This window comes from Corythoichthys intestinalis, chromosome 7 (assembly GCF_030265065.1).
Source record: "Corythoichthys intestinalis isolate RoL2023-P3 chromosome 7, ASM3026506v1, whole genome shotgun sequence".
NCBI lineage: Eukaryota > Metazoa > Chordata > Actinopteri > Syngnathiformes > Syngnathidae > Corythoichthys > Corythoichthys intestinalis.
Genome location: NC_080401.1, coordinates 29,137,701 through 29,157,154, shown reverse-complemented (window position 1 = coordinate 29,157,154; position 19,454 = coordinate 29,137,701). Strand labels below are relative to the sequence as shown.

The 19,454-nt window shown below is 37.4% G+C and overlaps 1 protein-coding gene and 1 long non-coding RNA gene across 4 annotated transcripts in view; one reads left to right on the top strand and one right to left on the bottom strand.

Annotated features, from left to right (window-relative positions):
• LOC130919467 (transmembrane protein 125) overlaps positions 1 to 19,454 on the bottom strand; it is a 49,792-nt gene that overhangs the window by 26,212 nt on the left and 4,126 nt on the right. The window lies entirely within an intron of this gene.
• Positions 14,243 to 17,260, top strand: LOC130919468 (uncharacterized). 2 transcript variants are annotated; one of them, XR_009063966.1, is made up of 5 exons: positions 14,243 to 14,344; positions 14,414 to 14,475; positions 14,856 to 14,959; positions 16,128 to 16,312; positions 16,375 to 17,260. It is a non-coding gene; the product is annotated as an uncharacterized LOC130919468 (long non-coding RNA). The 2 variants fall into 2 exon arrangements; XR_009063965.1 differs by having other exon boundaries at positions 16,128 to 17,260.

Genomic DNA, 19,454 nt, shown 5'->3' with positions numbered 1-19,454 from the left:
ACATTTAGACAGTGCTACTACCTATTCACACCAGTAGATAGTCAGATACTCTGTGGTACAAATTCTACAACCTTGTCAGCCAGGTTCCAAGCAATAACAAATGAAAAACTTATGAACCCATTTAGATTGTTCTTCGCCACAGTAAAATGTATACACTGCACATTTATGTATACCTCTGTACATACAGTACATTATAACAGTGGCTTCAACAGAGAAAAAAAGTAAAGGCTAAAATTGTCAACTTTGTTTGAATGGATTGAAATGGAAGGCTCTTTTTTCAGGTTCACAAATCAAAATTTCATAATTGCATGTTTAGATGAATTTGCTGTTTTAGAACTCAACTCCACAGCAGAGAGCCACTGCCTTGAACAGTTCAAACAACTTTGGGATACATAAAACAGAACTGAGATTGAGTCAGACTCTTCTCATCCAGTGTTATATGCTGTGATATCATGGATTAATGGGCAGAAATTTTCAGAGACTCCAAAAGTTGTTTTCCAAGAGGCAAGCAACTAACCTATGCTTTTAGTGTGTAGTGATAATTACAAATATGAACATTTCCTAAATGCTCACTGTAGTGGTGTCACAGAAGCATGCCTCATGACCATATCAAATTAAACATCCACACAAAGAGGTAAATTATGAAGACAGTTACTAAAAAAAAAATAACTAAACTAAAAAAAAGTTTAAAAAAATTATTAAAACTAGGGCTCTCAAAATTATCGCGTTAACGGGCGGTAATTAATTTTTTTATTTAATCACGTTAAAATATTTGACGCATTTAACGCACATGCCCCGCTCAAACAGATTAAAATGACAGCACAGTGTAATGTCCACTTGTCACTTGTGTTTTTTTGGTGTTTTGTCACCCTCTCCTGGCGCTTGGGTGTGACTGATTTTATGGGTTACAGCAACATGAGCATTCTGTAATTATTGATATCAACAATGGCGAGCTACTAGTTAATTTTTTGTTTTAATATAAAATTTGTATAACTTGTACTAACATTTATCTTTTAAGAACTACAAGTCTTTCTATCCATGGATCGCTTTAACAGAATGTTAATAATGTTAATGCCATCTTGTTGATTTATTGTTATAATAAACAAATACAGTACTTATGTACCGTATGTTGAATGTATATAACCGTCTTGTGTCTTATCTTTCCATTCCAACAATAATTTACAGAAAAATATTGCATATTTTATAGATGGTTTGAATTGCGATTAATTACGATTAATAAATTTTTAAGCTGTTCGATTAAAATTTTAATCGTTTGACAGCCCTAATTGAAACAAAAATGACAGTGTCATAGGACTGAGGGACAGTTTTTAATTTTGCAGCACTTGTATCGTCCAGCACGACCGAGACCATGTCGTATCAGCTCCTTTGCTATGGTAGTGTTTTTTTGGGGTTTTTTTTTGCACTGAGCTACTTGGTATGCCACTTTATATGATGATAACAGTGCTTGCTGGTTTACTGATGTAGCACTTACAAAACAGGATGATTGTGATATTCGACACGTTTTCGCAGACAAAAAAATCAAGCGGCTTATCAATGTAATTGGGGTCTAATGTCTTTAAGTGATGTCTTAATTGATTTTGCCTAATGCTGTCTGCTGCCAACATTTTTAGACGCAGTTAACATACTGGTCTTTCCTTGTCTCTCATTGTATTAAAAGTGAAGCCAAATGCTACATATGCTTTTTAAATTTCCTCGTCTTAGCTTTCGGGAGACATCTCCAACATCCCTGTCAAATATTTTTTCATGGTGTTTCTGAAGGGATTTGTTCATTCAATGCACTTCATATCTCCTGCTCTTTGCTGTGTGCTCTTGTTTGGTTCAAATACAGTGGGGAGACCAAGTATTTGATACACTGCCATTGGGTTTTCCCATTGACAGTGTGTCAAATACTTGTTCTCCCCACTGTATGCTGTGCACACTCTGAAAATGAGAGCGCCACTGCTACCCACTTAGTGGATGTCCAATTGCACTTTATTCTAGTACGACAAAAAATATGTTCCCCGAGAACAGATGCCCAAACCCCGCCCTCAATCATTTTGCGACCTGGGGGGGGGGGGGGCGTGCTCCACTATTTGAAAAGGACTGATGTAGAGGATTTACACAGATCCATCCTATTTCATCCCCCTACATACTCTGCGGCCTGTGTGAAATGGTTTATTTCCATGTATTCTGTGTAACCTCGTTTTTCAGTTTATGGCCCGGCATCAACTCAATCAGCCAAACCAACTAGGACTTCCAAACAGCCCGATGTCCATTTGTTTCCTGCACTTATCTTACACACTTTCCACACCTTCAATTATTCTTTCGACCTACCTCCTTAACGTCTCTCTTCCAGCAGCAGTGCCCTTTATCTCCCTAATTTTGTATCTATCCTGTCTGTCTGCTTAGGAGTTGTGGTGCTGCAAGGAGAGACCTCTGTGAGGGTGGGACTCATCTTTGTGAACAAATCTCCTTGCGGCTCACAGTAAATCAGCCTGTCGCCAAACCTTTGTTCCAACAACACTTGCAAGTAAAACAGAAACGCAACTTACGACAACCATTTGAATGTTGCGATGTTTACATTGTTGTCACCATGACATTCTAAAATCTTTCCTAAATGCATTAATATAGTCAAAATGTATAAAATATTTGAGTAACATAACGTGACGAGACTAGTAACACGTTACATTTACCCGGTTACCTTTACCTGAGTTAACTTTTTGAGAAAAATATACTTCTTAGAGTAGTTTTACCATGGAATACTTTTTACTTTTACTCTGCATTGGACAAGATGCCAAGAGTCAAGAATCTGCATTGGACAAGGTGATGATGCTGGAACTTTGGTTTGCTGCTGTTCCAGTGAGATTTACAAAGATGAATGCCTGAAGAAAACATCAAAATTCCCTCAGTCCTTGATGATATGGGGCTGCATGTCAGGCAAAGGCACTGGGAAGATGGCTGTGGTAAATCTTCAAAAAATGCACAAGTTTACATTGAAATTTTAGACAGCTTTCTTATCCCTTCAATTGAAAATATGTTTGCAATTTTCCAAGATGACAATGCATTATACCACAGAGCTAAAACTGTTAAAGCATTCCTTGGAGAAAGACTCATCCAGTCAATGTCATGGCCTGCAAATAGCCCAGATCACAACCCTACTGAAAACCTGCAGTGGAAATTGAAAAAAATGGTCCACAGCAAGGCTCCGACCTGCAAGGATGATCTGGCAACTGCAATCAAAGAGAGTTGGCACCAAATTGATGAAGAATACTCATCAAGTCCATGCCTCGGAGACTGCAAGCTGTCATAAAAGCCAGAGGTGGTGCTACTAAATACTAGAGATGTGTTTTGATTGTTATTTCTTTGCTTGTTTCTCATGATTCCATTTTTTTCCCTCAGAATGGAGTGATTCCATATATATTTCCCTGCACTTGTTCTATAATACTAATATTTAGGCTACTGACCACCACAATGTTTTTTATTCATTTCTTTTAGTGTTTCTGAATGCTAAAGAGTTGCACTTTTGAAGTAATTCATTATTTTTTTCAAGCTTTATATCTGAGTTAGTTCTACGTGATAAAATGTCTAAGTGAGTGCTCGTCCGAGACTGGTGATTCCATACTTTTTGCCAGGGGTTGTAGTATAGTATAATAATAAGAGTTCATATAGATGGAGGGATTTTGCTGAGAAAAAAAAAAAAGACATTGTAAATAGTTACTCAAAATATTACTAATGTTTTGAGTATTCTTTTCAAGGAATACATTTTTACTTGTACTTGACTACATTTTTGCTATTACTTTTAATTAATTTTAATTAATTTTAAAAAAATTAATCACGTTAAAATATTTGTCGTTTGTCAAATATCTCAAACAGATTAAAATGACAGGACAGTGTCATGTCCACTTGTTACTTGTGATTTTTGGTGTTTTGTCGCCCTCTGCTGGCGCTTGGGTGTGACTGATTTTATGGGTTTCAGCACCATGAGATTGTGTAATTATTGACATCAACAATGGCGAGCTACTAGTTTATTTTTTGATTGAAAATTTTACAAATTTTATTAAAACGAAAACATTAAGAGGGGTTTTAATATAAAATTTCTATAACTTGTACTAACATTCATCTTTTAAGAGCTACAAGTCTTTCTATCCATGGATCGCTTTAACAGAATGTTAATGTTAATGCCATCTTGTTGATTTATTGTTATAATAAACAAATACAGTACTTATGTACAGTATGTTGAATGTATATATCCGTCGTGTGTCTTATCTTTCCATTCCAACAATAATTTACAGAAAAATATGGCATATATTATAGCTGGTTTGAATTGCGATTAATTACGATTAATTAATTTTTAAGCTATGATCAACTCGATTAAAAATTTTAATCGTTTGACAGCCCTAATCTGAACATAACACTATAACTCAAGCCTTCTCTGTAATACTTGTGTGTAACTTTGCCTAGTACGGTGTTTCCTATGTTTATTGTAACTGAACTCATCACACTTACTGAATCTTTAGTATCATTTTAACCAATGGTTAACGCAATAAACCTTGATCTGACTTGGATTTCCACTGCAAACTCTGCTGCAATAGCTACATCAGCTATGTAAATAGAGTGACATCATACCAGCGTGACAATGTGTAACCCGTCAACGACAACAAAGAACAAGGAAACATGACACAGTAAAGCTGAGAACAATAGTGCATGTGCTCTTTTCCTTACAAGAAGATAGATACAAGGTATAAACACCGAAAAAAGAAAAAACGCATACGTTTTGGACCCTCCAAAGTTTATAGTCACACAGTCATTGAAAGTTCCCCAATGAGATAATTACATGTTTGGTATTAAAAATGCTTTCAACAGGAAAGCGTGGACTGTGCATCACAGGTGTTAAACTTCTCACTAGTCTTGGTTGTCACCATACTAGTGCCTCGGCAGCTAAAACAATTAAATACAGCTTGCACAATCAGCTTCCATGATCAGACTCTTATCTTTTCTTGTAAGAGTAGACGTATTGAGTCAACAATGCTACTTACCGTGCATTAAGTAACATACGCATAAACAGTATTTAATTACGTTTTTGAATCACTACTCCCACTGTTCTTTCCTTCTATCAAAAACATGTTAAACAATATTTTTTTAGTTTGGATTTAGTTGTGTTTTTCATCGGACAGCGACAATATGCTGGTATATCATCTTCATTGCAACTGGCATGACTTATTTTTCATTTACGCCTGCTGTCTTAGTTGGTGTCCATCATTTGAGTACTGCAAAAATAGGCACATGCCAACTTTGTTGGTGCCAACAACACTCACGTACACTTGAGCACTATATGAGGTAATTTGACATACAGTAATTTAATATGTTGTATATGTCAACAGTGGTTCGTCTGTCTCTCATTGTTGATAGTTCATGGTTTTGTATCGAATTGGTTAGTGTGTGGAGTTTCTATGTTCTACGGAAATGTAAAAAAAAAAAAAGTTTTCATGAACAGGATCCATGAAAGATTTATTAGAATTCTATATTCTTAAAATGGTTAAGAACTAAACACAACAAAGAGTCAGTCACGAGCCAAGATTAAACCTCAAAGCTAAAATACATATTTGGCAAACTAATAAGAAGTGATTCCTCGCTACTTCACGCTTCAAACTTAGCGCCCTCAAGCCATCACAGATTAATTAAAATAAATAAATAAATAAATGCAGTATTTTATAGAGCTGTCCCGAACCGATCACATACAGTGCCTTGCAAATGTATTCGGCCCCCTTGAATCTTGCAACCTTTCGCCACATTTCAGGCTTCAAACATAAAGATATGAAATTTAATATTTTTGTGAAGAATCAACAACAAGTGGGACACAATCGTGAAGTGGAACAACATTTATTGGATAATTTAAACTTTTTTAACAAAAAAAAAAAACTGAAAAGTGGGGCGTGCAATATTATTCGGCCCCTTTACTTTCAGTGCAGCAAACTCACTCCAGAAGTTCAGTGAGGATCTCTGAATGATCCAATGTTGTCCTAAATGACCGATGATGATAAATAGAATCCACCTGTGTGTAATCAAGTCTCCGTATAAATGCACCTGCTCTGTGATAGTCTCAGGGCTCAGTTTAAAGTGCAGAGAGCATTATGAAAACCAAGGAACACACCAGGCAGGTCTGAGATACTGTTGTGGAGAAGTTTAAAGCTGGATTTGGATACAAAAAGATTTCCCAAGCTTTAAACATCTCAAGGAGCACTGTGCAAGCCATCATATTGAAAAGGAAGGAGCATCAGACCACTGCAAATCTACCAAGACTCGGCCGTCCTTCCAAACTTTCTTCTCAAACAAGGAGAAAACTGATCAGAGATGCAGCCAAGAGGCCCATGATCACTCTGGATGAACTGCAGAGATCTACAGCTGAGGTGGGAGAGTCTGTCCATAGGACAACAATCAGTCGTACACTGCACAAATCTGGCCTTTATGGAAGAGTGGCAAGAAGAAAGCCATTTCTCAAAGATATCCATAAAAAGTCTCGTTTAAAGTTTGCCACAAGCCACCTGGGAGACACACCAAACATGTGGAAGAAGGTGCTCTGGTCAGATGAAACCAAAATTGAACTTTTTGGCCACAATGCAAAACGATATGTTTGGCGTAAAAGCAACACAGCTCATCACCCTGAACACACCATCCCCACTGTCAAACATGGTGGTGGCAGCATCATGGTTTGGGCCAGCTTTTCTTCAACAGGGACAGGGAAGATGGTTAAAATTGACGGGAAGATGGATGCAGCCAAATACAGGAACATTCTGGAAGAAAACCTGTTGGTATCTGCACAAGACCTGAGACTGGGACGGAGATTTATCTTCCAACAGGACAATGATCCAAAACATAAAGCCAAATCTACAATGGAATGGTTCAAAAATAAATGTATCCAGGTGTTAGAATGGCCAAGTCAAAGTCCAGACCTGAATCCAATCGAGAATCTGTGGAAAGAGCTGAAGACTGCTGTTCACAAACACTCGCCATCCAACCTCACTGAGCTCGAGCTGTTTTGCAAGGAAGAATGGGCAAGAATGTCAGTCTCTCGATGTGCAAAACTGATAGAAACATACCCCAAGCGACTTGCAGCTGTAATTGGGGCAAAAGGTGGCGCTACAAAGTATTAACGCAAGGGGACCGAATAATATTGCACGCCCCACTTTTCAGTTTTTTGTTTGTTAAAAAAGTTTAAATTATCCAATAAATTTTGTTCCACTTCACGATTGTGTCCCACTTGTTGTTGATTCTTGACAAAAAATTAAAATTTTTTATCTTTATGTTTAAGCCTGAAATGTGGCGAAAGGTTGCAAGGTTCAAGGGGGCCGAATACTTTTGCAAGGCACTGTAGTCTCTCACTCTTGCTCCTACCGCTTCTCTTGGTCAGGCAGTGCACTGTAGCTGCTTATTAAAGTCAACGATGATTGACAGACGTTAAGGTTTGATCTTGCATGGAAGCCGAAACTTCAAAGCGCCGCATTCGTCACTTATCGTTTAACATGTTAAACAGTTGCTGTGGGAACTCATTGTATGTAAGTGAGCAGCTTGAGTGGATTTGAGTGGACTCACTAAATGAAGCATTTAATGAAGACAAGCCTTTTTCTACTTTATTCTTGTTTAAAAATGAACTCGGTGGGTCAGCAACATGTTTAAAACTTATCATAATTATTACATTCGAAGTGCTTAAAAATGATTTATTAAAATATGTACATCAGTTTTTTTTGTCATTATACTTTGGAGGAAAAAAGTAAAAAAAAACATGTCTCGTATGTATCTCTTCCCTATGCTAAATCTGAATAAATACATTGAACACACAAGAAAAAAAAATTGGGGGCGGGGGGGGGGGGGTTACTTCGCGGTTTTTCATTCATCGCGGCAGGTCCCCATTAACCGCGAAAAACGAGGGATCACTGTACAACAAAACAAAACATTTATTTCAAAATGGAATAGCAGCTCTGGTGCCCATAAGTACTCATTCCTTAGATTGTAGTCGAATATTTTCCTCCATCTTGTTTTGACCATTAAATAAACATTTTTCGTAAAACCACTCAACATTGTCTGTCTAAATAAATTAAATATAACTGAAAAAACTTCTTGGCGTATTACAAAAATAAATAAAATCAGCCTTCTTCAAGGTAAAACACTACTGCTTCTGTCCACAAGCACAGCCAAACTTAACAAAAAGATAAAAGCTTCTTTGGGCTGCTTTAAGACCACATAAATAAAATAAAAATGACAATTTAGGAGAAGAGGGTAAACCTCGGTTCATTGCATTTCTCACAGTTTAATTCATGATAACAGTAGAAAACACATACAGGAGGATATTTCTCTCAAAGCAGTTTCTTACGCGAGTTCGAGAAATTCGCACGGATTAATTTAATGCTAACTCAGATGCAGGTCGGATTTTCAGTAACAAAATTAGTGGTGTGTTTCCCACCTCTACAACATTGACATCTTTTTACATTACTTACAGTAGCTGCTGCTAGTGGAAAAAAACTTCTAATATTCCTCGCCTTTGAAGGGGGATGGAGGAGGCGGCATGTTGTATTTCTGTTGGGGGTGTGAATGCGTGTGTGACTGTGTGTGTGTGTGGGGGGGGGGGGGGTCAAGCCATCAGCCCATCAAATGTGCGTTTGAAGCGAAAAAAAATGGACTGGCCAATTTAGCAAGTGAAAAGGGGTCAATATAAGTCTGAACATATTGAAAGTACTGTAATTCATTTAATAACGGTGGGGTCAACTCTATCCTTACAACATTTGGGAAGACAATCTTAATTACCCATATAAATGAATTCATTAATGCAAATAAGGTTGCTTAAAAGTTACTGGGGACAATTTGAGCATCCTGAAAAGTTGGTAGTGTTATGTCCCTACCGTCCCTATGCAAACCTACGCCCTTGCCCTCTTCAGCCCGATGGGGATCATACTAATGCAGTTGGTAAGGAAACATGAGGTAGCAAAAATTATACAATGTGATTATTTTGATATAATGATATGATAGCTTATTGAAATGCACAAAATTAAGATGCTTAGGAGGAAGCAGGGCTTTTGCTTCAATAGGGGCAATGAAACAGCTGAGCTGAAACGCACTTTCCATTTCTGCCTCTGTCAGTCAATCTCCAATCCACATTTTCAATAGTGTGAGGAGAACACTAATTCAATGAGTCACATAAAGCGTCGAGTTTGAATTCCCTTACTCCCGATTATGGAGGAGTGGCTGTGTAACCCTGTGGACAGCTGCTCACTTTCCTTGGTCATGCACAGCTGCTAAATTAAATCACCAATCAAATCACTTTTTAACATTCCAGCACCTATTTCTCTCCTGGTAAAAATGTTAGCTTTTTTGTAGATTCTATATTTCAATGTCCTAAGCCTCATAATGACGGTTCAGAGGTAATATTGAGCATATTCTAATTATTATAAATTTGCTTTTAACTTCAACACTCTTTCAATTCATTTATTTGGTTTCAGCCAAGAGTTATGTTGAAAACTGTACTAATAAAGATTGATAAAGGAGCCCCACCTCCTTTAACTTTAGTGGCAATTCCTATGGAGTACATTTTATTTATCAACTATAGATATTTGGGCTACTTCCACATTTAAAACAGTCCTCTATTGTGTGAAAGGATTTACTTCGTCCTTTTTATAAAGTAGCATTTTTTTTTCTTTTTGGCAAATACTGGCTTTTAGTTCTTAATATTGTTGAAGAAGCAGCTCTTGCTCTGTAGGCGTAAACGAATATGTGCATGCGTTGTCCATTGTTGATTCTGTGATTGATTTCGTGGACTTGTTGAGAATGCTGTGCCCACCTAGCTTGAATCAAATGTGTCTCTTCATCCTGCACGGCAAACGTGCAACCAATCCATCCAAGAAAGCGCCTATCAGGCTAAGTGAAGCCACAGCTTTACAATAATCCTTTAATTCTTCATCCTACATTTGTGCAATAACCCATGGATGTATGAGAATATAATATTGTTTTTTTAAATACAGATATTTACTGAAGTGATTAATTTTGCAGATGCAATGACCAGAGTTCAGAAAACAGAAGACACAGGTGGAGGTAACAGAACAGAAAACAGTGAAATCTGTCATGTTTTTGGCTTCAGTTGTTCTTTGTGACATGTTTGTGTTCTCAGTTAACAGGTCAAATTTACAATGCAACTGTTAATCATTGGTTCACTAAAAAAAAATGTACCAATACCTATTTGATAATACCTACCAGAGCTAAACGAGTACATGGTACTACATTACATACAGTATTGTAATGTCAATTATTGTACAGAGGCAGTGACGGCAAACCAAAGATACTTTTGAACTCATTACATTCAGGAAAATCCTTTTGACTTTTAAAATGTTACTCTCGTTACTTTCTCCAGCAGAAACGGCATGGAGCTGGTAGGCCTATTTCAGCACGCCTGCTATCTTTGTACAAAGAATTTGGTCATCCTTTTATCCTTCGCAATCGCTTATTACATTTGTAAATTGGTGTTCTAATGGCCTAATACAATCAAAAGTAAGGGTTCAATTTTAATTCCATGAGGTCTGACAATGAGTGTAAAGTGGTACCGTCCATCTTCACGCACCAAATGAATGAGGCATCCCCACAGATCACTTTAGTTCTAACACACTTGTAAAATATATGTACATTAATCTCAAAGCGAGGTCTAATGTAGTAAAGTGTAAAGTGTAGTAAAGTGTATGGGGGGCCGTTAGGGACATAATTCAGGATTACCTTTCACACACACTTATCAAACGTTCTCACACACTCTATTGAAACATTTTCTGCGCACGTATAGATGTGAGATTCTCGCACGCATACATGTGATATTCACGCACACATACATACGAGACGCGTGCACGAATACATGTGAAATATTTTTTGCGCACGCATATATATGAAATCCTTGCACGCTTACATGTGAGACCCGCGCGCGCATATATATGAAATCCTTTCACGCTTACATGTGAGACCAGCGCGCATGTATATGAAATCCTTTCACGCTTACATGTGAGACCAGCGCGCGCGCATGTATATGAAATCCTTTCACGCTTACATGTGAGACCAGCGCGCGCGCATATATATGAAATCCTTTCACGCTTACATGTGAGACCAGCGCGCGCGCATATATATATGAAATCCTTTCACGCTTACATGTGAGACCAGCGCGCGCGCATATATATGAAATCCTTTCACGCTTACATGTGAGACCTGCGCGCGCATGTATATGAAATCCTTTCACGCTTACATGTGAGACCAGCGCGCGCGCATATATATGAAATCCTTTCACGCTTACATGTGAGACACTCACGCGCATGAATGTGAAATCTTTGCGCTTATACATGTGAGACACTTACGCGCATACATGTGGAATACTTTTTGCGCACGCACACATGTGAAACAATATTTTGGGTGCCATGTTTGTACTACATGTCGAATCCATTTTGACTGGGAGTGGATGGAAAGGAAGATCGGATGTCTAACACTGTCATTACCAGCCGTGAAGTTAAAGCTGGCAGTATTTTCATTTCTCCTAAATGTTTCCCATTCAGAAACAGCTCTAACTGTCAACACGTTGCAAAAATGAAACCTGGATGGCTCAGGGTGCGTCATTGAGATTCGGCGTCTGTTGTTGTACGGCTGGCGCTGCATTAACTTACCATCACTTCCAGCGAATGTCGACGGAACGTGGGTCCAGAGCATAGCTGCAATCAGCACGAAGTACCGCAAAATATTTGCACAAATATATAGAAATAATGTATATATATACACATACATATATACACACATACACTATACAGGGTGATGAAAAAAAGAATGGGCCAAAACCATTGCGGTAAATTGGGGGGGCAATAACTACATTGACACAAGTATTGTATATTTTTGTTTTTATTTCATGCTTTACAAGTGCTCAATGTGACCACCAGCAGCATCACAGACAATCAAGCCGATATGACTTAATTCGTTAAGATTACTTACTTGTTAAAGTAAAAAAAAAAAAAAAAAAAAGTAAGTACTTTATTTAATTAAAAATGTAATAATTTCAGTCTATTTCAATAATTTTGAAATGAATAAATGCGTGATGATTTTGGCACATTGATTTTTAATCACCCTGCACATACATCATATATATATAAAAATATTATATACATACATTCACTATATAAAATTATGTACACATAATATGCGGTCAATAAACTATACTGCGACATTTTATTCATAAACTGTAATACTGTCTTGCATCTGTGAATAAACACACAATTTGCACTTCAGCCTCCAAGGCATATTTATTTGGCAATTGGAAACGGGGGGGGGGGGGGGGGGTTGCAACACTTTTATTTTTTTTAATATTTCAAAATACAGTTCCAATGGACTTCTTCAAATTTGAAATTTTACCTTTTTCATCAATCATATGCAAACTGATATTGACTATCAAACCATACTCGGTGTAGTAGTTAAAGTTAAAGATACATTTTTATATACATACTCATTAACTTAAGTACTGGGGATGGGGCAAGTTAGTAGCTCACATGTCGTTTACTGAATTCTCATCTCAGAAGCGAAACAAACATTATTTCTTTTACACATTTTAAACAACAAACCAACCAAAACAATACTGCGCTCAAACCAGTGTGGTATAAATAAATATAATAAAAATTATTTGTTGTTGTGTGGGACATTTACAACACCGTATATCCAGGTCTGCTCGCGTTGTCGTTGAAGAACTGGTTCCACGATGCTAGGCTAGCTGCAAAGGCTACCCCACGATACATCGGCGTGCCCGGGCATCTGTCTCGGAGTGCCCGCGCGGCGTGCGAGAACTATACCACTGAGCCACCAATACTTGCAATGGAAGACGGGCGGCACGCTGAAATGAATAATCAAAGGGAACACAAAGAAACAGACGAGCATTGGCACCCACATCGTATTCATACCGTCATTGAGTGACAATTCATCCCGCGCTTCCTTGGTCGAAATCGATAAGAAACCTGGACTCGTCCACAATAGCGTCCCGAGGCCTCCATTTCAATGGGCCAAACACCGGAGGAACAGTCGACGCCCACGTCAATTGCGTCAGAAGCTACAATGTACCTTATTGGTCAAACTAACGTCACCCCCTCACGATTTTACAAAATAAAAGCAGGCACATTATGTTAAATAGGAAAAGGGTGATTTTACACACCAAAAAAAAAAGGTCCACGACACATATTTAGATGATATATATGTATTTATTCTATTAAGAATGTTGCCAAGCTTGAATGATGCTTTATACAAGTAAAAATATATCGCTTCCGCCGTAAATACTTTTATTTTGAAAAGGACCAGTACAGCTTCCTACTATAAAATGCCTCGTATACTATCTACTGAAATGCCGTGCACTGTCATTTGTGAGATGCTCTTCTACACACAAGTGAGATTCTGTGCAGTCTCATTACTGAGAGCCTCTTATACACACAAGTGAATAACCTCTCACACATAAGACTGAAAAATATCTCACATTCCTTGGTCAAACGTTCGTATAAATGCATGTGAAAACATCTGTACAGATACGTATGACTTAAAAAGCTATCAGACATAAGTCTCGGTAATTATAAGTATCCACATTGATGCATGCCATTGAATTATAATAAATTGAATGGTTGAATAATCAAGAAAGCAAGATATTTTCATTAGCACATATATTTTAAGCTTGATAAAGATAGATCTAAATAAAGTTTAAGATTTTTTTAGCATTATTGAATAAATTATATTGTGTGTTTTAAACGTGGCATTAAAAAACAACAACAATAATATTACATTTTATTTTTAAGTGTCTTTCAGGACACTCAAGATTGCCGTACAAGGTAAAAGGTAAAAAATAAGTTAAAATACACACATACAGATAAAACCCACAACAATGTTAAATTAAAAAGAATAATAGAATTATGAGGAAGAAAGCCTGTCTGAATAAATATGTTTCAAGATGTTACTTGGCTGAGATTGTAAGGAAGTCCAAAGTATTGTGCGGCCTCATCAACATCAAATTATAATCGATATAAGGGTCAGCAGGGATGAAATCGAACTACATATTCACAGCCATTCAGTACTAGCCTACATTCTATAATGAAGTGGAACACTGATAAAGGTATTGTTTATGGTTTTTATTTAAAACTGTATTTTTGATGACTGCTGTTAGTTAAAACGTCCACTAGATGGCATTATATGATCTTGCATTGCACTAAAACCAGGTATATGAGCGTTGCATTTTGGGAAATGAAGATGCTATGAACGCTAATGGAGAAAACGCTAACGCTCGCGCGACCTCTTTCAAACCAAAGAAAAACTGGTAATGGTTTCGAAAAAACGTATTTCAATTTCATGTACGCGAAACCATAAAAGGTTGATTTTGTTGCAGACGAGTTCCAGACTGCTCTAATCAGCGAATTACATCTGAGTTCTGTGTGATACAAGTGTCTGGTGAGTTGCTATGCTTTATGCTACTATGCAAGAGGATATGTCATAGACACGTTTTCCTGTAGAGTTGAGTTACAAGATATTGTGTCTTTTCTTTGTCTAAAAAACAATTGGAGGAAATTGGAAATATAGTAAGATGTTATTTTTTCAAATACAAATAAGTTAATGTTGTATGTTGATGCATTTTTGGAAAGTATTATCGATAGGTGGGCTAGTATCAGTCACTGTACAATTCATGAACAAATAGTTAAATGTGGGAAACGACCAATTTTGACCAGTATTGTAGGTTATACTTGCCATGCTGTACATTCTATGGTTGGTTGAAAATTAAGTTCTTGATATGCAGATTGTTTGTTTTTAATTGCTGGATCTACATCTGACAGACAGAATTGATGTCAAGGAGGATTCGGCCTGATTCAATGAGGGATTGAGGACCAATTTTTTTCAACTTCAGCCAACTGTTGGAGCATCACCCAAAGCAGATAAGGTCACCTTCACTACAAAATTCTTCACACAATATACAGTCACACTATCCCGATAGTGCACACATACACTGAATAGTACAACAGACATTGAGGCACAGTAGCAAAAGACTTTGAAGGGACTGTTCAAATTCAATATTTTTTATTTAGATAGTTTGTGTATATTTTGGGGATTATATGATTTTGTGAGTTCTGTAGTACTTTGAATAAATGTTGTTGTTGTATTTTCTTACTAGCTGCCCTTGCTCCTTGAGTTGAACCTGTGTATATTACTATTCCATACTTAGTAACATCAAAACAAAATTCTTGTTCACATAAGCAAAAGAAATTACTAGTGGGATGAGCAAATTATTGCTTGGATAAAATATTCTATCACATGCATTAATAACGATAGCAATTTATCTGAAAACTACCAGACTTGCTTTTTTTTTTATTACATTGTAACAAAGCTATCTGTGACAAGTCTCTGTCTTTGGTTTTAAAAAATTAAACGTTAAAAATATCCTTTCCAACCCTAAAAAAAAAAAAAAAAAAAATCATGTTATGTCTTTACAAGTTTTTGTTTTTTTCACCAACATATCAATACCTCTGGGGTTCTAAGTGGCCTTACCTTTTTGAAAATGTTTCTGAATATTCATAGGAAATGTATTATCTTTTAAAAAGTGTGCAGCAATGTATAACACCAAATCTTTCCAATCATTTTTTTCCTGGAGAAAACTGTTAAATGAATCTAGAAATAATAGTGTGTATTTCTCTATCATTTTTTATACCGAAATGTAATTTTTGGAAAATTCTATTATTTTTAGCATTACTTTCGGAAAAAAAAAAAAAGACTTGTGTAGTTGTGTGAGGTTCTCAGTTATGAGTGTGCACGGTATTTTAGTAGACAGTGTAAAAGGGCTGCATATTACGATTTATTATTGGGCCTTTTCCAAATAATACGTTAGTGCGACAGAAGGGATATATACAGTGGGGAGAACAAGTATTTGATACACTGCCAATGGGTTTTCCCATTGGCAGTGTATTTACTTGTATGAAGGATCAGTCAAGTTTGGCAATATTCTTAAAAGTATAAATACATATATAATATAAATATGGGTCATGGACCTGTTTATTTTTGTATAATCACCTTTTTTCCTCTTTAACCTAATTTGCCTGCTTTTATTTTCTAAGGTCGTGGAGGAAAAGACGTTAGTTTGACCAATAAGCTACATTGTAGCTTATGACACAATTGAAGTGGGCGTCAACTGTTCCTCCGGCTTTTGGCACATTTAAATGGAGGCCAGTATCCGGACGAGTCCAGGTTACCTGCTGATATCGACAAAGAGAAGCACAGGATAAATTGCCACTCAGTGACGGTATGAATGTGGGTGCCAATGGTCGTCTGTCTCTTTGTGTACCCTGTGATTAATCATTTCAGCGTGCTGCCCGTCTTCCATTGCAAGTATTGGTGGCTCGGTGGTAGAGTTTTCGCACGCTGCGCGGGAACCCCGAGACTGATGCCCGGGCACGCCAATGCATCTTGGGGTAGCCTTTGCAGCTAGCCTCGCATCGGGGCAACAGTTCCGCTACGACAACGCGAGCAGACCAGGATATACGGTGTTGGAAATGTCCCACACTACAACAAATCATTATTTTATCCACACTGGTTTGAGTGCAATATTGTTGTGGTTGGTTCGTTGTTTAAAATGTGTAAAAGAAATAATGTTTGTTTTGCATGTGGGATGAGAATTCAGTAAAACGGCATGTGAGGGACTAACTTGTCCCCCCCCTCCACAGTACTTAAGTTACTGAATATGTATATAAAAATGGATCTTAAGCTACTATACCGAGTGTGGTTTGATTGTCAATATCAGTTTGCATATGACTGATGAAAAAGGTAAAATTTCAGATTTGAAGAAGTCCATTGGAACTGTTTTGAAATAAAAAAAACCATCCCACCTTGTTTCCAATTGCCAAATATATATGCCTTGTAGACTGAAGTGCAAATTGTGTTTATTCACAGATGCAAGACAGTGTTAAAGTATAAGAATAAAATGTCGCAGTAAGGTTTATTGACCACATATTATATGTACATAATATAATTATATATAAGGAATGTTTGTATATATAATTTATGTTTGTACATATGATGTATGTGTGTATGTGCAGGGTGATTCAAAAACAATGTGCCAAAATCACACATTTATTCCTTTCAAAATCATTGACATAGACTGAAATGATTAATTAAATTGTTAATTTGATAAGAAAGTCTCTTTATCAAGTAAGTTAACAAATTTAGTCATATCAGCTTGATTGTCCGTGATGCTGCTGGTGGTCACATTGAGCACTTGTAAAGCATGAAATAAAAATATACAATACTTGTGTCAATGTAGTTATTGCCCCCCCAATTTACCGCAATGGTTTTGGCCCATTCTTTTTTTCATCACCCTGTATAGTGTATGTGTGTGTATATATATACATTATTTCTATATATTTATGCAAATATTTTGCGGTACTTCGTGCTGATTGCAGCTATGCTCTGGACCCACGTTCCGTCGACATTCGCTGGAAGTGATGGTAAGTTAATGCAGCGCCAGCCGTACAACAACAGACGCCGAATCTCAATGACGCACCCTGAGCCATCCAGGTTTCATTTTTGCAACGTGTTGACAGAGCTGTTTCTGAATGGGAAACATTTAGGAGCACGAAAATACTGCCAGCTTTAACTTCACGGCTGGTAATGACAGTGTTAGGGACATCCGATCTTCCTTTCCATCCACTCCCAGTCAAAATGGATTCGACATGTAGTACAAACATGGCACCCAAAATATTGTTTCACATGTGTGCGTGCGCAAAAAGTATTCCACATGTATGCGCGTAAGTGTCTCACATGTATAAGCGCAAAGATTTCACATTCATGCGCGTGAGTGTCTCACATGTAAGCGTGAAAGGATTTCATATATATGCGCGCGCGCTGGTCTCACATGTAAGCGTGAAAGGATTTCATATATATGCGCGCGCGCTGGTCTCACATGTAAGCGTGAAAGGATTTCATATACATGCGCGCGCAGGTCTCACATGTAAGCGTGAAAGGATTTCATATACATGCGCGCGCGCTGGTCTCACATGTAAGCGTGAAAGGATTTCATATACATGCGCGCGCGCTGGTCTCACATGTAAGCGTGAAAGGATTTCATATACATGCGCGCGCGCTGGTCTCACATGTAAGCGTGAAAGGATTTCATATACATGCGCGCGCGCTGGTCTCACATGTAAGCGTGAAAGGATTTCATATACATGCGCGCGCGCTGGTCTCACATGTAAGCGTGAAAGGATTTCATATACATGCGCGCGCAGGTCTCACATGTAAGCGTGAAAGGATTTCATATATATGCGCGCGCGCTGGTCTCACATGTAAGCGTGAAAGGATTTCATATACATGCGCGCGCAGGTCTCACATGTAAGCGTGAAAGGATTTCATATATATGCGCGTGCGGGTCTCACATGTAAGCGTGCAAGGATTTCATATATATGCGTGCGCAAAAAATATTTCACATGTATTCGTGCACGCGTCTCGTATGTATGTGTGCGAGAATCTCACATCTATACGTGCGCAGAAAATGTTTCAATAGAGTGTGTGAGAACGTTTGATAAGTGTGTGTGAAAGGTAATCCTGAATTATGTCCCTAACGGCCCCCCATAAAAGTGGTACCGTCCATCTTCACGCACCAAATGAATGAGGCATCCCCACAGATCACTTTAGTTCTAACACACTTGTAAAATATATGTACATTAATCTCAAAGCGAGGTCTAATGTAGTGTATGTCTATGTATGTAATGTCTAAGTAGTGTAATTTTTTTCCTAATGTAACACTTGCCAATACTTGTGTCACAACGGGCACCATTCAAAACTGTTGACCGTACGCAGCTGCAATGTTGCTGTGTAGGATAAACAAAAATATGGAGCTAATTAACTACTGTCTGTAGGATAATAATAATGATTGTTCTCCATGGATTTCAGGTGCCCTTGACCCCTTGAGGTTTACTGTAAATTTGGCAACAGATCATGACAATATATAAAATATAATTAATGAGTCATTCTATCTTCTTATTCGTATTACTGGTGGTAGTTCTTTTGTGCAAAGAGAGAGAATATATATCTAATTTGGTTACATCTTTGGTTATATCTTTGCACAAAGTCAGCCAGATAAGCTTCAGCAAAGTTAGAGATGATTTTTCAAATCATGGAAGAACAGCTGTAATGTTGATCGGGAATAAAACGATTTTGACTTATTGGGACCAGTGGGAGGGTTTAACTTTATAGATACAGTGTTATTAAAAAGTATTTGAACCTTCTGGGATTTCTCAAATTTCTGCATAGAATCACCATCAAATGTGATCTGATCTTTGTCAAAATCACACAGATGAAAATACAGTGTCTGCTTTAACTAAAACTACCCAAAAATGTATAGGTTTTCATATTTTAACAAGGATAGCATGTAAACAATTACAGAAGGG